Source organism: Stenella coeruleoalba (assembly GCF_951394435.1).
Source record: "Stenella coeruleoalba genome assembly, chromosome: 7".
NCBI classification, from domain to species: Eukaryota; Metazoa; Chordata; class Mammalia; order Artiodactyla; family Delphinidae; genus Stenella; species Stenella coeruleoalba.
In genome coordinates, this window is record NC_137153.1 from 7821256 (window position 1) to 7843571 (window position 22316).

A 22316-nucleotide genomic window follows, 5' to 3' on the forward strand; every position below is an offset into this window, starting at 1 on the left:
TGTACAGGGGCATAAACGCAGCAGTGATAGGATTGGAGAGGTTCGGTGAGCAAATGAAGACCCTTTGAAGTCATATTGCATGGTACCCATTACACGGGTCTTAACTCTCCAGGTTTAAGGTATTCTTCCTTCAGCTAAAACATGCATGTGGAACCCAAGTATGATCAACCATGTGAACGGGAGACGTGTTCAAATATGTCTCAGTTTTCCTCCCCTGGTACTCGGGTGCAACATTCCAGACGCTTTACTAACACTCTCCCGACTTGGAGAGTCAGCGCCTTTAACCTCCTGTTTGACCCAGTTTGCAATTTCTGCGGAAGATGAACAGGAATAGCGAGAACCAATGAGAGACTAGCTGGAGGTGTCTGGACGGGCAAATTTAACTCTCATTTCCCAACAGGAAGAGGAAATAACCAAAGGCTCAGTGTGCCGTGCCGGAACCAGATTAGGGCCTGAAGCCATCCTGCGGTGTTGCGGCCAGGTCACAAGAAAGCGAGTTGAAGAAAGGAGCTCAGGGGCACTGTAATTCACAAACCTGCAGAGTTATAAATGACAGCTATCGTCCAAAAATAGACTGAAGTAAGGCTGCCAAGAGGACTTGAAAGCGGGGCAGAATTGCAGGAAACCGATTTCAGGAGGTAGACTGGAATTGCATTGAAAGCATAGGAAAAGAGGCAGAACGTCCACAATGATGCACTTGGCCAAAAAGGGCGTATGCGTTTTTTCCTGAATATATTCAGGAAAAAACGCATACGCCCTTTTTGGCCAACCAAGCAAGCTTGCAAAGGAAATCTGCACTACAATGAAGTCTCACTTCTCCCCGGTCAAAAGGGCCATCTGAAAAAAGTGTAAAATCCAGAAAGGCAGGACAGGCCATGGAGAACTGGGAGCCTTGTTATGCTGATGGGCGGGATGTAAATTGCCAACAACCACTCGGGAGAAGTGTATGGTGTTTCCTGAAACATCTAAAAAACAAAGCAACAGAACCTAGGGCACTTCCACTTATGGTCCTATAGCTTAGGGAAATTAAAATCAAAAAGACACAGCCACCCCAAAGTTTGGGACGCCTCTGTTTACAAGAACCTCGTTTACAGTACAAGTTCAACATCGCAGAAAGTGAAAAATGGATAAAGAAGTTGTGGTATTTACTTACAAAGCAATATCACTCAGCAATGAAATCTGTGTCATCAGGCCCTTAGCAGCACAATGAGTGGATTCAGGTATGATGATTCTAACTGAAATAAGTCACACAGAAAAAGAAACATCATAAGATATCAGTAATACACGGAATGTAAACTTGGCTACACAGGAACTGAATTACAGAACAGAACAGGGTCTCAAATTTAGAAAACCAACTTATTCTTGCTTAAGGGTAAAGGTGAGTTGGGGTGCTGCATAAAACCAGAGATTGAAATGAGCACAGATAAAGTTCCTTAAGCCAAATATGGAATAGACAAGAGCTACTCCTTGCTCAACGAAATGGACTCAACACCCCATATTAAACGCCTAAGAATGTTCCTGACTAGTAAGTATCTTAAAACCTATGGATTGCTATGTCTCCGAAAGAGAATCAAGCATGTGTACAGGGGCATAAACGCAGCAGTGATAGGATTGGAGTGGTTCGGTGAGCAAATGAAGACCCTTTGAAGTCATATTGCATGGTACCCATTCCACGGGTTTCAACTACCCAGGTTTAAGGTATTCTTCCTTCAGCTAAAACATGCATGTGGAACCTAGAGTATGATCAACCATGTGATCGGGAGACGTGTTCAAATATGTCTCAGTTTTCCTCCCCTGGTACTCGGGTGCAACATTCCAGACGCTTTACTAACACTCTCCCCACTTGGAGAGTCAGTCCCTTTAACCTCCTGTTTGGCCCAGTTTGCAATTTCTGCGGAAGATGAACAGGAATAGGGAGAACCAATGAGAGATTAGCTGGAGGTGTCTGGACGGGCAAATTTAACTCTCATTTCCCACCAGGAAGAGGAATTAACCAAAGGCTCAGCATACCGGGCCGGAACCAGATTAGGGCCTGAAGCCATCCTGCGGTGTTGCGGCCAGGTCACAAGAAAGCGAGTTGAAGAAAGGAGCTCAGGAGCACTGTAATTCACAAACCTGCAGAGTTATAAATGACAGCTATCGTCCAAAAATAGACTGAAGTAAGGCTGCCAAGAGGACTTGAAAGCGGGGCAGAATTGCAGGAAACCGATTTCAGGAGGTAGACTGGAATTGCATTGAAAGGATAGGAAAAGAGGCAGAACGTCCACAATGATGCACTTGGCCAAGAAGGGCGTATGCGTTTTTTCCTGAATATATTCAGGAAAAAACGCATACGCCCTTTTTGGCCAACCAAGCAAGCTTGCAAACGAAATCTGCACTACAATGAAGTCTCACTTCCCCCCGGTCAAAAGGGCCATCTGAAAAAAGTGTAAAATCCAGAAAGGCAACAGGCCATTGAGAACTGGGAGCCTTGTTATGCTGATGGGCGGGATGTAAATTGCCAACAGACACTCGGGAGAAGTGTATGGTGTTTCCTGAAACATCTAAAAAACAAAGCAACAGAGCCTAGGGCACTTCCACTTATGGTCCTATAGCTTAGGGAAATTAAAATCAAAAAGACACAGCCACCCCAAAGTTTGGAACGGCTCTGTTTACAAGAACCTCGTTTACAGTACAAGTTCAACATCGCAGAAAGTGAAAAATGGATAAAGAAGTTGTGGTATTTACTTACAAAGCAATATCACTCAGCAATGAAATCTGTGTCATCAGGCCCTTAGCAGCACAATGAGTGGATTCAGGTATGATGATTCTAACTGAAACAAGTCACACAGAAAAAGAAAAATCATAAGATATCAGTAATACACGGAATGTAAACTTGGCTACACAGGAACTGAATTACAGAACAGAACAGGGTCTCAAATTTAGAAAACCAACTTATGCTTGCTTAAGGGGAAAGGTGAGTTGGGGTGCTGCATAAAACCAGAGATTGAAATGAGCACAGATAAAGTTCCTTAAGTCAAATATGGAATAGACAAGAGCTACTCCTTGCTCAACGAAATGGATTCAACACCCCATATTAAACGCCTAAGAATGTACCTGACTAGTAAGTATCTGAAAACCTATGGATTGCTTTGTCTCCAAAAGAGAATCAAGCGTGTGTACAGGGGCATAAACGCAGCAGTGATAGGATTGGAGAGGTTCGGTGAGCAAATGAAGACCCTTTGAAGTCATATTGCATGGTACCCATTCCACGGGTTTCAACTACCCAGGTTTAAGGTATTCTTCCTTCAGCTAAAACATGCATGTGGAACCTAGAGTATGATCAACCATGTGATCGGGAGACGTGTTGAAATATGTCTCAGTTTTCCTCCCATGGTACTCGGGTGCAACATTCCAGATGCTTTACTAACACTCTCCCCACTTGGAGAGTCAGTCCCTTTAACCTCCTGTTTGGCCCAGTTTGCAATTTCTGCGGAAGATGAACAGGAATAGCGAGAACCAATGAGAGGCTAGCTGGAGGTGTCTGGACGGGCAAATTTAACTCTCATTTCCCACCAGGAAGAGGAATTAACCAAAGGCTCAGCGTGCCGTGCCGGAACCAGATTAGGGCCTGAAGCCATCCTGCGGTGTTGCGGCCAGCTCAAAAGAAAGCGAGTTGAAGAAAGGAGCTCAGGGGCACTGTAATTCACAAACCTGCAGAGTTATAAATGACAGCTATCGTCCAAAAATAGACTGAAGTAAGGCTGCCAAGAGGACTTGAAAGCGGGACAGAATTGCAGGAAACCGATTTCAGGAGGTAGACTGGAATTGCATTGAAAGCATAGGAAAAGAGGCAGAACGTCCACAATGATACACTTGGCCAAAAAGGGCGTATGCGTTTTTTCCTGAATATATTCAGGAAAAAACGCATACGCCCTTTTTGGCCAACCAAGCAAGCTTGCAAAGGAAATCTGCACTACAATGAAGTCTCACTTCCCCCCGGTCAAAAGGGCCATCTGAAAAAAGTGTAAAATCCAGAAAGGCAGGACAGGCCATGGAGAACTGGGAGCCTTGTTATGCTGATGGGCGGGATGTAAATTGCCAACAGACACTCGGGAGAAGTGTATGGTGTTTCCTGAAACATCTAAAAAACAAAGCAACAGAGCCTAGGGCACTGCCACTTATGGTCCTATAGCTTAGGGAAATTAAAATCAAAAAGACACAGCCACCCCAAAGTTTGGGACGCCTCTGTTTACAAGAACCTCGTTTACAGTACAAGTTCAACATCGCAGAAAGTGAAAAATGTGCGGCGAGCCGCTTCTGACCAGCAGAATAACGAGTCACCACACGCAAGATTCTTCTCGTATCACACTTTATTGGAGCACAGCTTAGTTGAAGAAAGATGGAAGGAAGACCCTACGCAGCAGAATATGGCAGGCTTTATACTGGCCAGCAGGTCCACACAATAGCCCTGGATTGGTGTGTGTCAGTACATGTGACAATATATTGCTACGCCTACAATCCACGGGATGCACGCGTGGCGCCTTACGCGGCACTCCCGGGTAGTGCAAGCAAGATGCAACAATGTAACTTCGCCTTCCTCTGGACCAAGAATCCAGCTCCTTCCTGGCGGCGTCCCACATCTCCCCCTTTTTCTTTATGTCCTTAGACCACACGACGGTCGCCCGTACAAGTCTTGCCCCCAAGGGGACATGGCTGTTCAAGGGCTATTGTCATGGGCGGCAGAAATCACCCTCCCATAGTGCAATGCTGCTTACAGCGCGGGGTGCAAGGGCTGATTTCGCAGAGGCTCCCACTAGGAGTGCAATGGCTCATGGCCATCCTGTGCAGGGGCAACCACTAGGACTTGTTTAGCAGGGAGATCCAGGCACCGGCAGGCTGGCCGTTTTCAATGGCCACCAAGGCTTGCATCAACATGATCTTTTGTGTGTGTGACTTACGTTTCAGACGACACACCAACCATAGGCATAGTGCAATCCCCACTGCACAAAGGATGCCAAAAGCCCCCATGCCTACCCATTCTTTAAAGAAAAGAAAAGTAGAGGATAGCCATGAAGCAAAATTCCCAAAAGAAACAGGGTGTAACTCGGTAGTATTAAGATGAATAATCTGTAATCGTTGTTCAAACAGCAGTCTCTCTGCTTCTTTGGACCAATTTCCTTTTAAATATTCTCCAATCAATTTACTTTGGTTCAAGCGTCCTATAATTTTATAGGGAGTAACACAAAGATGATTAAATTTAGCAACACAACCAAGCTGAAGCATATCATACAATTCTTCAAAGGCATCCTCCAGCAAATCCATCCGTTGATTCAAAGATAAAATGCCAGCATGCAGATGTGTATTAAAACGATTCTGATTTTCTAATGCTAGCGACGTTTGCTTTACTATATCGTTAATTACAGCAGCTGATTGTACCTGATTCACCATTGCTGCAGCAGCAGTGGCGGCCGCCGTCACAGAAGCAGTTAAGGCAATTATAAGTGCAGCAGTAATCCCAAAATCCCGCCGCTGCCTCACCAAATTAACTAATGGAAAAGTAGCGGGATCTGCCTTAACTGGAATGGGAACAAATGTAGGTATACGTAGCACTACAGCAGTCTGCACGATTGTTCCATTCCAACATTGTGAAATCCAGCAAGAAATGCCCTTATTACATCCTTCTGTATCATTAGACAATAAAAACATAAAAGGGGGTTGTACACATATCACAGCTGCAGGCTTGGAATAATTATGCAAAGAATTTAGTATATTACGTATTTTCAATTTATATATTTGACTTTTATTAGCTACCTTTAAATTAGCTAATTTAACCTCCCCGCTTACATTATACAAGGTGCCATTACTAGAATGAATCATGGCCAACGCAGAAAGATCCATGCTAGCGCCAGCATCATTAGTCACAACCCAAGAATAAAACGGCCACCCTTCAGAATACCAGGTAACATTAGAAGCATTACATTCTTTTCTGCCCGCAAAAGACTTTATATTAAATGATAATCGAAAACCATGGGCAACTTGCAACGATGCAAAATCCTTACCAGCACAAGATGTAAATACCGGAGGGTACCTAACATTTGGAACACAGGATAAAAAATTTAACGTGTTATTTCCCCTGGTCTGATTAACTTTTTTATTCCTTACAGGAATCACTCCATCATGATAAAATAATAAAGTAGTCACATTCGTTAACTCTGAGCCATTTGCTCCATCACCTGAGCCAGATTGAGCACCTAAGGATATTTTGGATAAGGCTTCAGATAGCATATTAAACGGCATTTGATTATGTTTCAATGAATTATCCCAGGCAACAAGTCTTTTCCAAAATAAGCCTATACAGCTTACATTTAAATCCCAACTAAAACAAAGGGTTCTATTAATTCTAACAGAACTGCCATTATATGATATCCAATCCATATTCTGTGGATCTATACAAGGAGTATGCATAGAGCAATCACTAGCATATAAAATTGGGAATACTCGACTCTTAGCATGGACGTCTTAGGTTTAGCTCTTAACATTTTACATTGTTTCTTTAAATGTCCTGGTTTTCCACAATGGAAACAATTCCCAGACCGCACAGGATCTTGCATGCCTTTAGCAGCTGCCATTACCGCAGCGGCAAGCCCTGCATTAGACAAAGGGCCTCCAATCTCCCTGCAAGCTTTCATCTACACTTTAATGTCCTTTCCTTTAAAAGGTGTAATGGCTCGGCGGCATTCTTTTGTACATTGTTCATAAACAAGTTGTTTCACTAGAGGCATCGCCTCATTCACATTACCAAAAATTCTTCCCGCCGCTTCTATCATCCGGGCTACAAAATCAGAAAATGGCTCTGTGCCTCCCTGTATTATTTTTGTTAAATTCCCTGAGACCTCCCCTTTGTTTGGGAGGGCTCGCCATGCACGCATATTAATCTCATTTATTTGATTATAAACTTGTACAGGGAACACAGTCTGATTATTCATCCACTGTCCTTGGCCTAATAACATATCTACATTCCAGGCAGGCTGCCCATTGGCAGCATTTTCCCTCGCTTGACTGTGAGCCAAATCAGAAACAATAGACTTCCAGTCTAAATATTGCCCCATCGTTAAACACGCACGAGCAATATCTTGCCAGTCAGTAGGGGTCAAGGCATTTCTTGTAAGCCGTTGCAAAAGCATAATAGTATAATTAGCAGAAATGCCATCTCGTTTGGAAGCTTCTGCAAGATCTCTAATTAATTTATGATCTATCATATCATAATATCGCGGGCGTGTAGCCGGATCTTCAAAGACTGGAAATGCATTGGACAAAGAAGAAAAAGGAACTTGGTACCAAGCCTCGCGGGGAATAAAAGTACTTTTCGGGGGAGGAATGGAAGGCGCAGAACGCCTAGGTTGAGCAGCACTCCCTAAGGCAGGGGACAAAGCCCCAAAAGGGCCATAATGCTCCTCCTCATATTTTGCAGCAGCTTCTGCCAACTCTGCAGCGTCAGCAGGATCCAGCTCCTCATCATCTGATAAATACATGGCTTGCAAGCCAGACAATAGTGGATACAATGATTCTCGCCCAGTCTCTTGGGCGTCTGGTTGTTTAGATTTTAACTTTTTCTTAACACACATTTTCTCCTTATTATTTACTAATTCTTTTTTTGTAGGCCTATCATCTGTAGCTTTATGACTGCCTGCTTCAGAAGCACTATCTTGATATGACCGCAAAACTTGCGTCGCTTGTTTCACTATGTCTGTACACTTTCCCTCCTTCAAACAAGATCTAACTAAATTCCACAAAGGGAAAGTCCCACAGCACAGCTTACCCTCCTCATGAAAACGGTGCAAATCTTTTCCTAATTTCTCCCATGAAGGGATAGTCAAAGTACCTGAAACTCCAAACCATGGCGCTGCTTGATCTATATCATTCAGTAAACGGCCAATAGTCTTGTGAGATAACACCAACCCCCGATCCCGTAAAAGTAGCTGTATCGGCTCATAAAAATTTGCCGTGGGGTTAACAGGAGTATTCCCCATCATGTACTTTTACTGACCTTCACTAAAAGATTAACACCATTACACACAACAAGATAGTGCAAGGCACAGAAGCTACGTACCGGCAAAATTACCGGTTCACTCCGTGTGTCGAGTTCTGAATCGGTCCTCCATGCAGGGCGCGAAGTTCCCGGGTTTCGGCACCACTTGCGGCGAGCCGCTTCTGACCAGCAGAATAACGAGTCACCACACGCAAGATTCTTCTCGTATCACACTTTATTGGAGCACAGCTTAGTTGAAGAAAGATGGAAGGAAGACCCTACGCAGCAGAATATGGCAGGCTTTATACTGGCCAGCAGGTCCACACAATAGCCCTGGATTGGTGTCTGTCAGTACATGTGACAATATATTGCTACGCCTACAATCCACGGGATGCACGCGTGGCGCCTTACGCGGCACTCCCGGGTAGTGCAAGCAAGATGCAACAATGTAACTTCGCCTTCCTCTGGACCAAGAATCCAGCTCCTTCCTGGCGGCGTCCCACAAAAATGGATAAAGAAGTTGTGGTATTTACTTACAAAGCAATATCACTCAGCAATGAAATCTATGTCATCAGGCCCTTAGCATCACAATGAGTGGATTCAGGTATGATGATTGTAACTGAAATAAGTCACACAGAAAAAGAAACATCATAAGATATCAGTAATACACGGAATGTAAACTTGGCTACACAGGAACTGAATTACAGAACAGAACAGGGTCTCAAATTTAGAAAACCAACTTATGCTTGCTTAAGGGTAAAGGTGAGTTGGGGTGCTGCATAAAACCAGAGATTGAAATGAGCACAGATAAAGTTCCTTAAGTCAAATATGGAATAGACAAGAGCTACTCCTTGCTCAACGAAATGGACTCAACACCGCATATTAAACGCCTAAGAATGTACCTGACTAGTAAGTATCGTAAAACCTATGGATTGCTATGTCTCCGAAAGAGAATCAAGCATGTGTACAGGGAAATAAACGCAGCAGTGATAGGATTGGAGAGGTTCGGTGAGCAAATGAAGACCCTTTGAAGTCATATTGCATGGTACCCATTACACGGGTCTCAACTCTCCAGGTTTAAGGTATTCTTCCTTCAGCTAAAACATGCATGTGGAACCCAAGTATGATCAACCATGTGAACGGGAGACGTGTTCAAATATGTCTCAGTTTTCCTCCCCTGGTACTCGGGTGCAACATTCCAGACGCTTTACTAACACTCTCCCCACTTGGAGAGTCAGCGCCTTTAACCTCCTGTTTGGCCCAGTTTGCAATTTCTGCGGAAGATGAACAGGAATAGCGAGAACCAATGAGAGGCTAGCTGGAGGTGTCTGGACGGGCAAATTTAACTCTCATTTCCCACCAGGAAGAGGAATTAACCAAAGGCTCAGCGTGCCGGGCCGGAACCAGATTAGGGCCTGAAGCCATCCTGCGGTGTTGCGGCCAGGTCACAAGAAAGCGAGTTGAAGAAAGGAGCTCAGGGGCACTGTAATTCACAAACCTGCAGAGTTATAAATGACAGCTATCGTCCAAAAATAGACTGAAGTAAGGCTGCCAAGAGGACTTGAAAGCGGGGCAGAATTGCAGGAAACCGATTTCAGGAGGTAGACTGGAATTGCATTGAAAGCATAGGAAAAGAGGCAGAAGTTCCACAATGATGCACTTGGCCAAAAAGGGTGTATGCGTTTTTTCCTGAATATATTCAGGAAAAAACGCATACGCCCTTTTTGGCCAACCAAGCAAGCTTGCAAAGGAAATCTGCACTACAATGAAGTCTCACTTCCCCCCGGTCAAAAGGGCCATCTGAAAAAAGTGTAAAATCCAGAAAGGCAGGACAGGCCATGGAGAACTGGGAGCCTTGTTATGCTGATGGGCGGGATGTAAATTGCCAACAGACACTCGGGAGAAGTGTATGGTGTTTCCTGAAACATCTAAAAAACAAAGCAACAGAGCCTAGGGCACTGCCACTTATGGTCCTATAGCTTAGGGAAATTAAAATCAAAAAGACACAGCCACCCCAAAGTTTGGGACGCCTCTGTTTACAAGAACCTCGTTTACAGTACAAGTTCAACATCGCAGAAAGTGAAAAATGGATAAAGAAGTTGTGGTATTTACTTACCAAGCAATATCACTCAGCAATGAAATCTATGTCATCAGGCCCTTAGCATCACAATGAGTGGATTCAGGTATGATGATTCTAACTGAAATAAGTCACACAGAAAAAGAAACATCATAAGATATCAGTAATACACGGAATGTAAACTTGGCTACACAGGAACTGAATTACAGAACAGAACAGGGTCTCAAATTTAGAAAACCAACTTATGCTTGCTTAAGGGTAAAGGTGAGTTGGGGTGCTGCATAAAACCAGAGATTGAAATGAGCACAGATAAAGTTCCTTAAGTCAAATATGGAATAGACAAGAGCTACTCCTTGCTCAACGAAATGGACTCAACACCGCATATTAAACGCCTAAGAATGTACCTGACTAGTAAGTATCGTAAAACCTATGGATTGCTATGTCTCCGAAAGAGAATCAAGCATGTGTACAGGGGCATAAACGCAGCAGTGATAGGATTGGAGAGGTTCGGTGAGCAAATGAAGACCCTTTGAAGTCATATTGCATGGTACCCATTACACGGGTCTCAACTCTCCAGGTTTAAGGTATTCTTCCTTCAGCTAAAACATGCATGTGGAACCCAAGTATGATCAACCATGTGAACGGGAGACGTGTTCAAATATGTCTCAGTTTTCCTCCCCTGGTACTCGGGTGCAACATTCCAGACGCTTTACTAACACTCTCCCGACTTGGAGAGTCAGTCCCTTTAACCTCCTGTTTGGCCCAGTTTGCAATTTCTGCGGAAGATGAACAGGAATAGCGAGAACCAATGAGAGGCTAGCTGGAGGTGTCTGGACGGGCAAATTTAACTCTCATTTCCCACCAGGAAGAGGAAATAACCAAAGGCTCAGCGTGCCGTACCGGAACCAGATTAGGGCCTGAAGCCATCCTGCGGTGTTGCGGCCAGCTCAAAAGAAAGCGAGTTGAAGAAAGGAGCTCAGGGGCACTGTAATTCACAAACCTGCAGAGTTATAAATGACAGCTATCGTCCAAAAATAGACTGAAGTAAGGCTGCCAAGAGGACTTGAAAGCGGGGCAGAATTGCAGGAAACCGATTTCAGGAGGTAGACTGGAATTGCATTCAAAGCATAGGAAAAGAGGCAGAACGTCCACAATGATGCACTTGGCCAAAAAGGGCGTATGCATTTTTTCCTGAATATATTCAGGAAAAAACGCATACGCCCTTTTTGGCCAACCAAGCAAGCTTGCAAAGGAAATCTGCACTACAATGAAGTCTCACTTCCCCCCGGTCAAAAGGGTCATCTGAAAAAAGTGTAAAATCCAAAAAGGCAACAGGCCATTGAGAACTGGGAGCCTTGTTATGCTGATGGGCGGGATGTAAATTGCCAACAGACACTTGGGAGAAGTGTATGGTGTTTCCTGAAACATCTAAAAAACAAAGCAACAGAGCCTAGGGCACTTCCACTTATGGTCCTATAGCTTAGGGAAATTAAAATCAAAAAGACACAGCCACCCCAAAGTTTGGAACGGCTCTGTTTACAAGAACCTCGTTTACAGTACAAGTTCAACATCGCAGAAAGTGAAAAATGGATAAAGAAGTTGTGGTATTTACTTACAAAGCAATATCACTCAGCAATGAATTCTATGTCATCAGGCCCTTAGCATCACAATGAGTGGATTGAGGTATGATGATTCTAACTGAAATAAGTCACACAGAAAAAGAAACATCATAAGATATCAGTAATACACGGAATGTAAACTTGGCTACACAGGAACTGAATTACAGAACAGAACAGGGTCTCAAATTTAGAAAACCAACTTATGCTTGCTTAAGGGTAAAGGTGAGTTGGGGTGCTGCATAAAACCAGAGATTGAAATGAGCACAGATAAAGTTCCTTAAGCCAAATATGGAATAGACAAGAGCTACTCCTTGCTCAACGAAATGGACTCAAAACCCCATATTAAACCCCTAAGAATGTACCTGACTAGTAAGTATCTTAAAACCTATGGATTGCTATGTCTCCAAAAGAGAATCAAGCGTGTGTACAGGGGAATAAACGCAGCAGTGATAGGATTGGAGAGGTTCGGTGAGCAAATGAAGACCCTTTGAAGTCATATTGCATGGTACCCATTACACGGGTCTCAACTCTCCAGGTTTAAGGTATTCTTCCTTCAGCTAAAACATGCATGTGGAACCCAGAGTATGATCAACCATGTGAACGGGAGACGTGTTCAAATATGTCTCAGTTTTCCTCCCCTGGTACTCGGGTGCAACATTCCAGACGCTTTACTAACACTCTCCCGACTTGGAGAGTCAGTCCCTTTAACCTCCTGTTTGGCCCAGTTTGCAATTTCTGCGGAAGATGAACAGGAATAGCGAGAACCAATGAGAGGCTAGCTGGAGGTGTCTGGACGGGCAAATTTAACTCTCATTTCCCACCAGGAAGAGGAATTAACCAAAGGCTCAGCATGCCGGGCCGGAACCAGATTAGGGCCTGAAGCCATCCTGCGGTGTTGCGGCCAGGTCACAAGAAAGCGAGTTGAAGAAAGGAGCTCAGGGGCACTGTAATTCACAAACCTGCAGAGTTATAAATGACAGCTATCGTCCAAAAATAGACTGAAGTAAGGCTGCCAAGAGGCCTTGAAAGCGGGGCAGAATTGCAGGAAACCGATTTCAGGAGGTAGACTGGAATTGCATTGAAAGCATAGGAAAAGAGGCAGAACGTCCACAATGATGCACTTGGCCAAAAAGGGCGTATGCGTTTTTTCCTGAATATATTCAGGAAAAAACGCATACGCCCTTTTTGGCCAACCAAGCAAGCTTGCAAAGAAATCTGCACTACAATGAAGTCTCACTTCCCCCCGGTCAAAAGGGCCATCTGAAAAAAGTGTAAAATCCAGAAAGACAACAGGCCATTGAGAACTGGGAGCCTTGTTATGCTGATGGGCGGGATGTAAATTGCCAACAGAAACTCGGGAGAAGTGTATGGTGTTTCATGAAACATCTAAAAAACAAAGCAACAGAGCCTAGGGCACTGTCACTTATGGTCCTATAGCTTAGGGAAATTAAAATCAAAAAGACACAGCCACCCCAAAGTTTGGGACGCCTCTGTTTACAAGAACCTCGTTTACAGTACAAGTTCAACATCGCAGAAAGTGAAAAATGGATAAAGACGTTGTGGTATTTACTTACAAAGCAATATCACTCAGCAATGAAATCTGTGTCATCAGGCCCTTAGCAGCACAATGAGTGGATTCAGGTATGATGATTCTAACTGAAATAAGTCACACAGAAAAAGAAACATCATAAGATATCAGTAATACACGGAATGTAAACTTGGCTACACAGGAACTGAATTACAGAACAGAACAGGGTCTCAAATTTAGAAAACCAACTTATGCTTGCTTAAGGGGAAAGGTGAGTTGGGGTGCTGCATAAAACCAGAGATTGAAATGAGCACAGATAAAGTTCCTTAAGCCAAATATGGAATAGACAAGAGCTACTCCTTGCTCAACGAAATGGACTCAACAACGCATATTAAACGCCTAAGAATGTACCTGACTAGTAAGTATCGTAAAACCTATGGATTGCTATGTCTCCAAAAGAGAATCAAGCATGTGTACAGGGGCATAAACGCAGCAGTGATAGGATTGGAGAGGTTCGGGGAGCAAATGAAGACCCTTTGAAGTCATATTGCATGGTACCCATTACACGGGTCTCAACTCTCCAGGTTTAAGGTATTCTTCCTTCAGCTAAAACATGCATGTGGAACCCAAGTATGATCAACCATGTGAATGGGAGACGTGTTCAAATATGTCTCAGTTTTCCTCCCCTGGAACTCGGGTGCAACATTCCAGACGCTTTACTAACACTCTCCCCACTTGGAGAGTCAGCGCCTTTAACCTCCTGTTTGGCCCAGTTTGCAATTTCTGCGGAAGATGAACAGGAATAGCGAGAACCAATGAGAGGCTAGCTGGAGGTGTCTGGACGGGCAAATTTAACTCTCATTTCCCACCAGGAAGAGGAATTAACCAAAGGCTCAGCGTGCCGTGCCGGAACCAGATTAGGGCCTGAAGCCATCCTGCGGTGTTGCGGCCAGGTCACAAGAAAGCGAGTTGAAGAAAGGAGCTCAGGGGCACTGTAATTCACAAACCTGCAGAGTTATAAATGACAGCTATCGTCCAAAAATAGACTGAAGTAAGGCTGCCAAGAGGACTTGAAAGCGGGGCAGAATTGCAGGAAACCGATTTCAGGAGGTAGACTGGAATTGCATTGAAAGCATAGGAAAAGAGGCAGAACGTCCACAATGATGCACTTGGCCAAAAAGGGCGTATGCGTTTTTTCCTGAATATATTCAGGAAAAAACGCATACGCCCTTTTTGGCCAACCAAGCAAGCTTGCAAAGGAAATCTGCACTACAATGAAGTCTCACTTCACCCTGGTCAAAAGGGACATCTGAAAAATGTGTAAAATCCAGAAAGGCAACAGGCCATTGAGAACTGGGAGCCTTGTTATGCTGATGGGCGGGATGTAAATTGCCAACAGACACTTGGGAGAAGTGTATGGTGTTTCCTGAAACATCTAAAAAACAAAGCAACAGAGCCTAGGGCACTGCCACTTATGGTCCTATAGCTTAGGGAAATTAAAATCAAAAAGACACAGCCACCCCAAAGTTTTGAACGGCTCTATTTACAAGAACCTCGTTTACAGTACAAGTTCAACATCGCAGAAAGTGAAAAATGGATAAAGAACTTGTGGTACTTAGGTACAATGCAGTATCACTCAGCAATGAAATCTATGTCATCAGGCCCATAGCAGCATAATCAGTAGATTCAGGTACGATGATTCTAACTGAAATAAGTCACACAGAAAAAGGAACATCATAAGATATCACTAATACACGGAATGTAAACTTGGCTACACAGGAACTCAATTCCAAAACAGAACAGGTTCTCAAATTTAGAAAACCAACTTCTGCTTGCTTAAGGGGAAAGGTGAGTTGGGTTGCTGCATAAAACCAGAGATTGAAATGAGCACAGATAAAGTTCCTTAAGCCAAATATGGAATAGACAAGAGCTACTCCTTGCTCAACGAAATGGACTCAACACCGCATATTAAACGCCTAAGAATGTACCTGACTAGTAAGTATCTTAAAACCTATGGATTGCTATGTCTCCGAAAGAGAATCAAGCATGTGTACAGGGGCATAAACGCAGCAGTGATAGGATTGGAGAGGTTCGGTGAGCAAATGAAGACCCTTTGAAGTCATATTGCATGGTACCCATTCCACGGGTTTCAACTACCCAGGTTTTAGGTATTCTTCCTTCAGCTAAAACATGCATGTGGAACCCAGAGTATGATCAACCATGTGATCGGGAGACGTGTTCAAATATGTCTCAGTTTTCCTCCCCTGGTACTCGGGTGCAACATTCCAGACGCTTTACTAACTCTCTCCCCACTTGGAGAGTCAGCGCCTTTAACCTCCTGTTTGGCCCAGTTTGCAATTTCTGCGGAAGATGAACAGGAATAGCGAGAACCAATGAGAGGCTAGCTGGAGGTGTCTGGACGGGCAAAATTAACTCTCATTTCCCAACAGGAAGAGGAAATAACCAAAGGCTCAGCGTGCCGTACCGGAACCAGATTAGGGCCTGAAGCCATCCTGCGGTGTTGCGGCCAGGTCACAAGAAAGCGAGTTGAAGAAAGGAGCTCAGGGGCACTGTAATTCACAAACCTGCAGAGTTATAAATGACAGCTATCGTCCAAAAATAGACTGAAGTAAGGCTGCCAAGAGGACTTGAAAGCGGGGCAGAATTGCAGGAAACCGATTTCAGGAGGTAGACTGGAATTGCATTGAAAGCATAGGAAAAGAGGCAGAACGTCCACAATGATGCACTTGGCCAAAAAGGGCGTATGCGTTTTTTCCTGAATATATTCAGGAAAAAACGCATACGCCCTTTTTGGCCAACCAAGCAAGCTTGCAAAGGAAATCTGCACTACAATGAAGTCTCACTTCCCCCCGGTCAAAAGGGCCATCTGAAAAAAGTGTAAAATCCAGAAAGGCAGGACAGGCCATGGAGAACTGGGAGCCTTGTTATGCTGATGGGCGGGATGTAAATTGCCAACAACCACTCGGGAGAAGTGTATGGTGTTTCCTGAAACATCTAAAAAACAAAGCAACAGAGCCTAGGGCACTGCCACTTATGGTCCTATAGCTTAGGGAAATTAAAATCAAAAAGACACAGCCACCCCAAAATTTGGAACGGCTCTGTTTACAAGAACCTCGTTTACAGTACAAGTTCAACATCACAGAATGTGAAAAATGGATAAAGAAGTTGTGGTATTTACTTACAAAACAATATCACTCAGCAATGAAATCTGTGTCATCAGGCCCTTAGCAGCACAATGAGTGGATTCAGGTATGATGATTCTAACTGAAGTAAGTCACACAGAAAAAGAAACATCATAAGATATCAGTAATACACGGAATGTAAACTTGGCTACACAGGAACTGAATTACAGAACAGAACAGGGTCTCAAATTTAGAAAACCAACTTATGCTTGCTTAAGGGGAAAGGTGAGTTGGGGTGCTGCATAAAACCAGAGATTGAAATGAGCACAGATAAAGTTCCTTAAGTCAAATATGGAATAGACAAGAGCTACTCCTTGCTCAACGAAATGGACTCAACACCGCATATTAAACGCTTAAGAATGTACCTGACTAGTAAGTATCTTAAAACCTATGGATTGCTATGTCTCCGAAAGAGAATCAAGCATGTGTACAGGGGCATAAACGCAGCAGTGATAGGATTGGAGAGGTTCGGTGAGCAAATGAAGACCCTTTGAAGTCATATTGCATGGTACCCATTCCACGGGTTTCAACTACCCAGGTTTAAGGTATTCTTCCTTCAGCTAAAACATGCATGTGGAACCTAGAGTATGATCAACCATGTGATCGGGAGACGTGTTCAAATATGTCTCAGTTTTCGTGCCCTGGTACTCGGGTGCAACATTCCAGACGCTTTACTAACACTCTCCCGCCTTGGAGAGTCAGTCCCTTTAACCTCCCATTTGGCCCAGTTTGCAATTTCTGCGGAAGATGAACAGGAATAGCGAGAACCAATGAGAGGCTAGCTGGAGGTGTCTGGACGGGCAAATTTAACTCTCATTTCCCACCAGGAAGAGGAATTAACCAAAGGCTCAGCGTGCCGTGCCGGAACCAGATTAGGGCCTGAAGCCATCCTGCGGTGTTGCGGCCAGCTCAAAAGAAAGCGAGTTGAAGAAAGGAGCTCAGGGGCACTGTAATTCACAAACCTGCAGAGTTATAAATGACAGCTATCGTCCAAAAATAGACTGAAGTAAGGCTGCCAAGAGGACTTGAAAGCGGGGCAGAATTGCAGGAAACCGATTTCAGGAGGTAGACTGGAATTGCATTGAAAGCATAGGAAAAGAGGCAGAACGTCCACAATGATGCACTTGGCCAAAAAGGGCGTATGCGTTTTTTCCTGAATATATTCAGGAAAAAACGCATACGCCCTTTTTGGCCAACCAAGCAAGCTTGCAAAGGAAATCTGCACTACAATGAAGTCTCACTTCCCCCCGGTCAAAAGGGCCATCTGAAAAAAGTGTAAAATCCAGAAAGGCAACAGGCCATTGAGAACTGGGAGCCTTGTTATGCTGATGGGCGGGATGTAAATTGCCAACAGACACTTGGGAGAAGTGTATGGTGTTTCCTGAAACATCTAAAAAACAAAGCAACAGAGCCTAGGGCACTTCCACTTATGGTCCTATAGCTTAGGGAAATTAAAATCAAAAAGACACAGCCACCCCAAAGTTTTGAACGGCTCTGTTTACAAGAACCTCGTTTACAGTACAAGTTCAACATCACAGAAAGTGAAAAATGGATAAAGAACTTGTGGTAGTTACGTACAATGCAGAATCACTCAGCAATGAAATCTATGTCATCAGGCCCGTAGCAGCATAATGAGTAGATTCAGGTACGATGATTCTAACTGAAATAAGTCACACAGAAAAAGAAACATCATAAGATATCACTAATACACGGAATGTAAACTTGGCTACACAGGAACTGAATTCCAAAACAGAATAGGTTCTCAAATTTAGAAAACCAACTTATGCTTGCTTAAGGGGAAAGGTGAGTTGGGTTGCTGCATAAAACCAGAGATTGAAATGAGCACAGATAAAGTTCCTTAAACCAAATATGGAATAGACAAGAGCTACTCCTTGCTCAACGAAATGGACTCAACACCGCATATTAAACGCCTAAGAATGTACCTGACTAGTAAGTATCTTAAAACCTATGGATTGCTATGTCTCCGAAAGAGAATCAAGCATGTGTACAGGGGCATAAACGCAGCAGTGATAGGATTGGAGAGGTTCGGTGAGCAAATGAAGACCCTTTGAAGTCATATTGCATGGTACCCATTCCACGGGTTTCAACTACCCAGGTTTTAGGTATTCTTCCTTCAGCTAAAACATGCATGTGGAACCCAGAGTATGATCAACCATGTGATCGGGAGACGTGTTCAAATATGTCTCAGTTTTCTTCCCCTGGTACTCGGGTGCAACATTCCAGATGCTTTACTAACTCTCTCCCCACTTGGAGAGTCAGCGCCTTTAACCTCCTGTTTGGCCCAGTTTGCAATTTCTGCGGAAGATGAACAGGAATAGTGAGAACCAATGAGAGGCTAGCTGGAGGTGTCTGGACGGGCAAATTTAACTCTCATTTCCCACCAGGAAGAGGAAATAACCAAAGGCTCAGCGTGCCGTACCGGAACCAGATTAGGGCCTGAAGCCATCCTGTGGTGTTGCGGCCAGCTCAAAAGAAAGCGAGTTGAAGAAAGGAGCTCAGGGGCACTGTAATTCACAAACCTGCAGAGTTATAAATGACAGCTATCGTCCAAAAATAGACTGAAGTAAGGCTGCCAAGAGGACTTGAAAGCGGGGCAGAATTGCAGGAAACCGATTTCAGGAGGTAGACTGGAATTGCATTGAAAGCATAGGAAAAGAGGCAGAACGTCCACAATGATGCACTTGGCCAAAAAGGGCGTATGCGTTTTTTCCTGAATATATTCAGGAAAAAACGCATACGCCCTTTTTGGCCAACCAAGCAAGCTTGCAAAGGAAATCTGCACTACAATGAAGTCTCACTTCTCCCCGGTCAAAAGGGCCATCTGAAAAAAGTGTAAAATCCAGAAAGGCAGGACAGGCCATGGAGAACTGGGAGCCTTGTTATGCTGATGGGCGGGATGTCAATTGCCAACAACCACTCGGGAGAAGTGTATGGTGTTTCCTGAAACATCTAAAAAACAAAGCAACAGAACCTAGGGCACTTCCACTTATGGTCCTATAGCTTAGGGAAATTAAAATCAAAAAGACACAGCCACCCCAAAGTTTGGAACGGCTCTGTTTACAAGAACCTCGTTTACAGTACAAGTTCAACATCGCAGAAAGTGAAAAATGGATAAAGAACTTGTGGTATTTACTTACAAAGCAATATCACTCAGCAATGAAATCTGTGTCATCAGGCCCTTAGCAGCACAATGAGTGGATTCAGGTATGATGATTCTAACTGAAATAAGTCACACAGAAAAAGAAACATCATAAGATATCAGTAATACACGGAATGTAAACTTGGCTACACAGGAACTGAATTACAGAACACAACAGGGTCTCAAATTTAGAAAACCAACTTATTCTTGCTTAAGGGTAAAGGTGAGTTGGGGTGCTGCATAAAACCAGAGATTGAAATGAGCACAGATAAAGTTCCTTAAGCCAAATATGGAATAGACAAGAGCTACTCCTTGCTCAACGAAATGGACACAACACCCCATATTAAACGCCTAAGAATGTTCCTGACTAGTAAGTATCTTAAAACCTATGGATTGCTATGTCTCCGAAAGAGAATCAAGCATGTGTACAGGGGCATAAACACAGCAGTGATAGGATTGGAGAGGTTCGGTGAGCAAATGAAGACCCTTTGAAGTCATATTGCATGGTACCCATTCCACGGGTTTCAACTACCCAGGTTTAAGGTATTCTTCCTTCAGCTAAAACATGCATGTGGAACCTAGAGTATGATCAACCATGTGATCGGGAGACGTGTTCAAATATGTCTCAGTTTTCGTACCCTGGTACTCGGGTGCAACATTCCAGACGCTTTACTAACACTCTCCCCACTTGGAGAGTCAGTCCCTTTAACCTCCTGTTTGGCCCAGTTTGCAATTTCTGCGGAAGATGAACAGGAATAGCGAGAACCAATGAGAGACTAGCTGGAGGTGTCTGGACGGGCAAATTTAACTCTCATTTCCCACCAGGAAGAGGAATTAACCAAAGGCTCAGCGTGCCGTGCCGGAACCAGATTAGGGCCTGAAGCCATGCTGCGGTGTTGCGGCCAGGTCACAAGAAAGCGAGTTGAAGAAAGGAGCTCAGGGGCACTGTAATTCACAAACCTGCAGAGTTATAAATGACAGCTATCGTTCAAAAATAGACTGAAGTAAGGCTGCCAAGAGGACTTGAAAGCGGGGCAGAATTGCAGGAAACCGATTTCAGGAGGTAGACTGGAATTGCATTGAAAGCATAGGAAAAGAGGCAGAACGTCCACAATGATGCACTTGGCCAAAAAGGGCGTATGCGTTTTTTCCTGAATATATTCAGGAAAAAACACATACGCCCTTTTTGGCCAACCAAGCAAGCTTGCAAAGGAAATCTGCACTACAATGAAGTCTCACTTCCCCCCGGTCAAAAGGGCCATCTGAAAAAAGTGTAAAATCCAGAAAGGCAACAGGCCATTGAGAACTGGGAGCCTTGTTATGCTGATGGGCGGGATGTAAATTGCCAACAGACACTTGGGAGAAGTGTATGGTGTTTCCTGAAACATCTAAAAAACAAAGCAACAGAGCCTAGGGCACTTCCACTTATGGTCCTATAGCTTAGGGAAATTAAAATCAAAAAGACACAGCCACCCCAAAGTTTGGAACGGCTCTGTTTACAAGAACCTCGTTTACAGTACAAGTTCAACATCGCAGAAAGTGAAAAATGGATAAAGAACTTGTGGTACTTACGTACAATGCAGTATCACTCAGCAATGAAATCTATGTCATCAGGCCCGTAGCAGCATAATGAGTAGATTCAGGTACGATGATTCTAACTGAAATAAGTCACACAGAAAAAGAAACATCATAAGATATCACTAATACACGGAATGTAAACTTGGCTACACAGGAACTGAATTACAGAACAGAACAGGGTCTCAAATTTAGAAAACCAACTTATGCTTGCTTAGGGGGAAAGGTGAGTTGGGGTGCTGCATAAAACCAGAGATTGAAATGAGCACAGATAAAGTTCCTTAAGTCAAATATGGAATAGACAAGAGCTACTCCTTGCTCAACGAAATGGACTCAACACCGCATATTAAATAACTAAGAATGTACCTGACTAGTAAGTATCGTAAAACCTATGGATTGCTATGTCTCCGAAAGAGAATCAAGCATGTGTACAGGGGCATAAACGCAGCAGTGATAGGATTGGAGAGGTTCGGTGAGCAAATGAAGACCCTTTGAAGTCATATTGCATGGTACCCATTACACGGGTCTCAACTCTCCAGGTTTAAGGTATTCTTTCTTCAGCTAAAACATGCATGTGGAACCCAAGTATGATCAACCATGTGAACGGGAGACGTGTTCAAATATGTCTCAGTTTTCCTCCCCTGGTACTCGGGTGCAACATTCCAGACGCTTTACTAACACTCTCCCCACTTGGAGAGTCAGCGCCTTTAACCTCCTGTTTGGCGCAGTTTGCAATTTCTGCGGAAGATGAACAGGAATAGCGAGAACCAATGAGAGGCTAGCTGGAGGTGTCTGGACGGGCAAATTTAACTCTCATTTCCCACCAGGAAGAGGAAATAACCAAAGGCTCAGCGTGCCGTGCCGGAACCAGATTAGGGCCTGAAGCCATCCTGCGGTGTTGCGGCCAGCTCAAAAGAAAGCGAGTTGAAGAAAGGAGCTCAGGGGCACTGTAATTCACAAACCTGCAGAGTTATAAATGACAGCTATCGTCCAAAAATAGACTGAAGTAAGACTGCCAAGAGGACTTGAAAGCGGGGCAGAATTGCAGGAAACCGATTTCAGGAGGTAGACTGGAATTGCATTGAAAGCATAGGAAAAGAGGCAGAACGTCCACAATGATGCACTTGGCCAAAAAGGGCGTAT

General features: G+C 44.0%; 1 long non-coding RNA gene across 5 annotated transcripts in view; it reads right to left on the reverse strand.

Moving 5' to 3' along the window:
* The window catches only part of LOC307189342, a 417306-nt gene that overhangs the window by 311098 nt on the left and 83892 nt on the right, over positions 1-22316 (reverse strand). The window contains exon 1 of one of the 5 annotated variants that reach the window (XR_013829156.1): positions 16439-16457. The exons of the other annotated variants lie outside the window; for them this stretch is intronic. This is a non-coding gene — a long non-coding RNA (uncharacterized lncRNA). Of the gene's footprint in view, positions 1-16438; positions 16458-22316 lie in introns of those variants that run through there. 5 annotated transcript variants of the gene reach the window in all.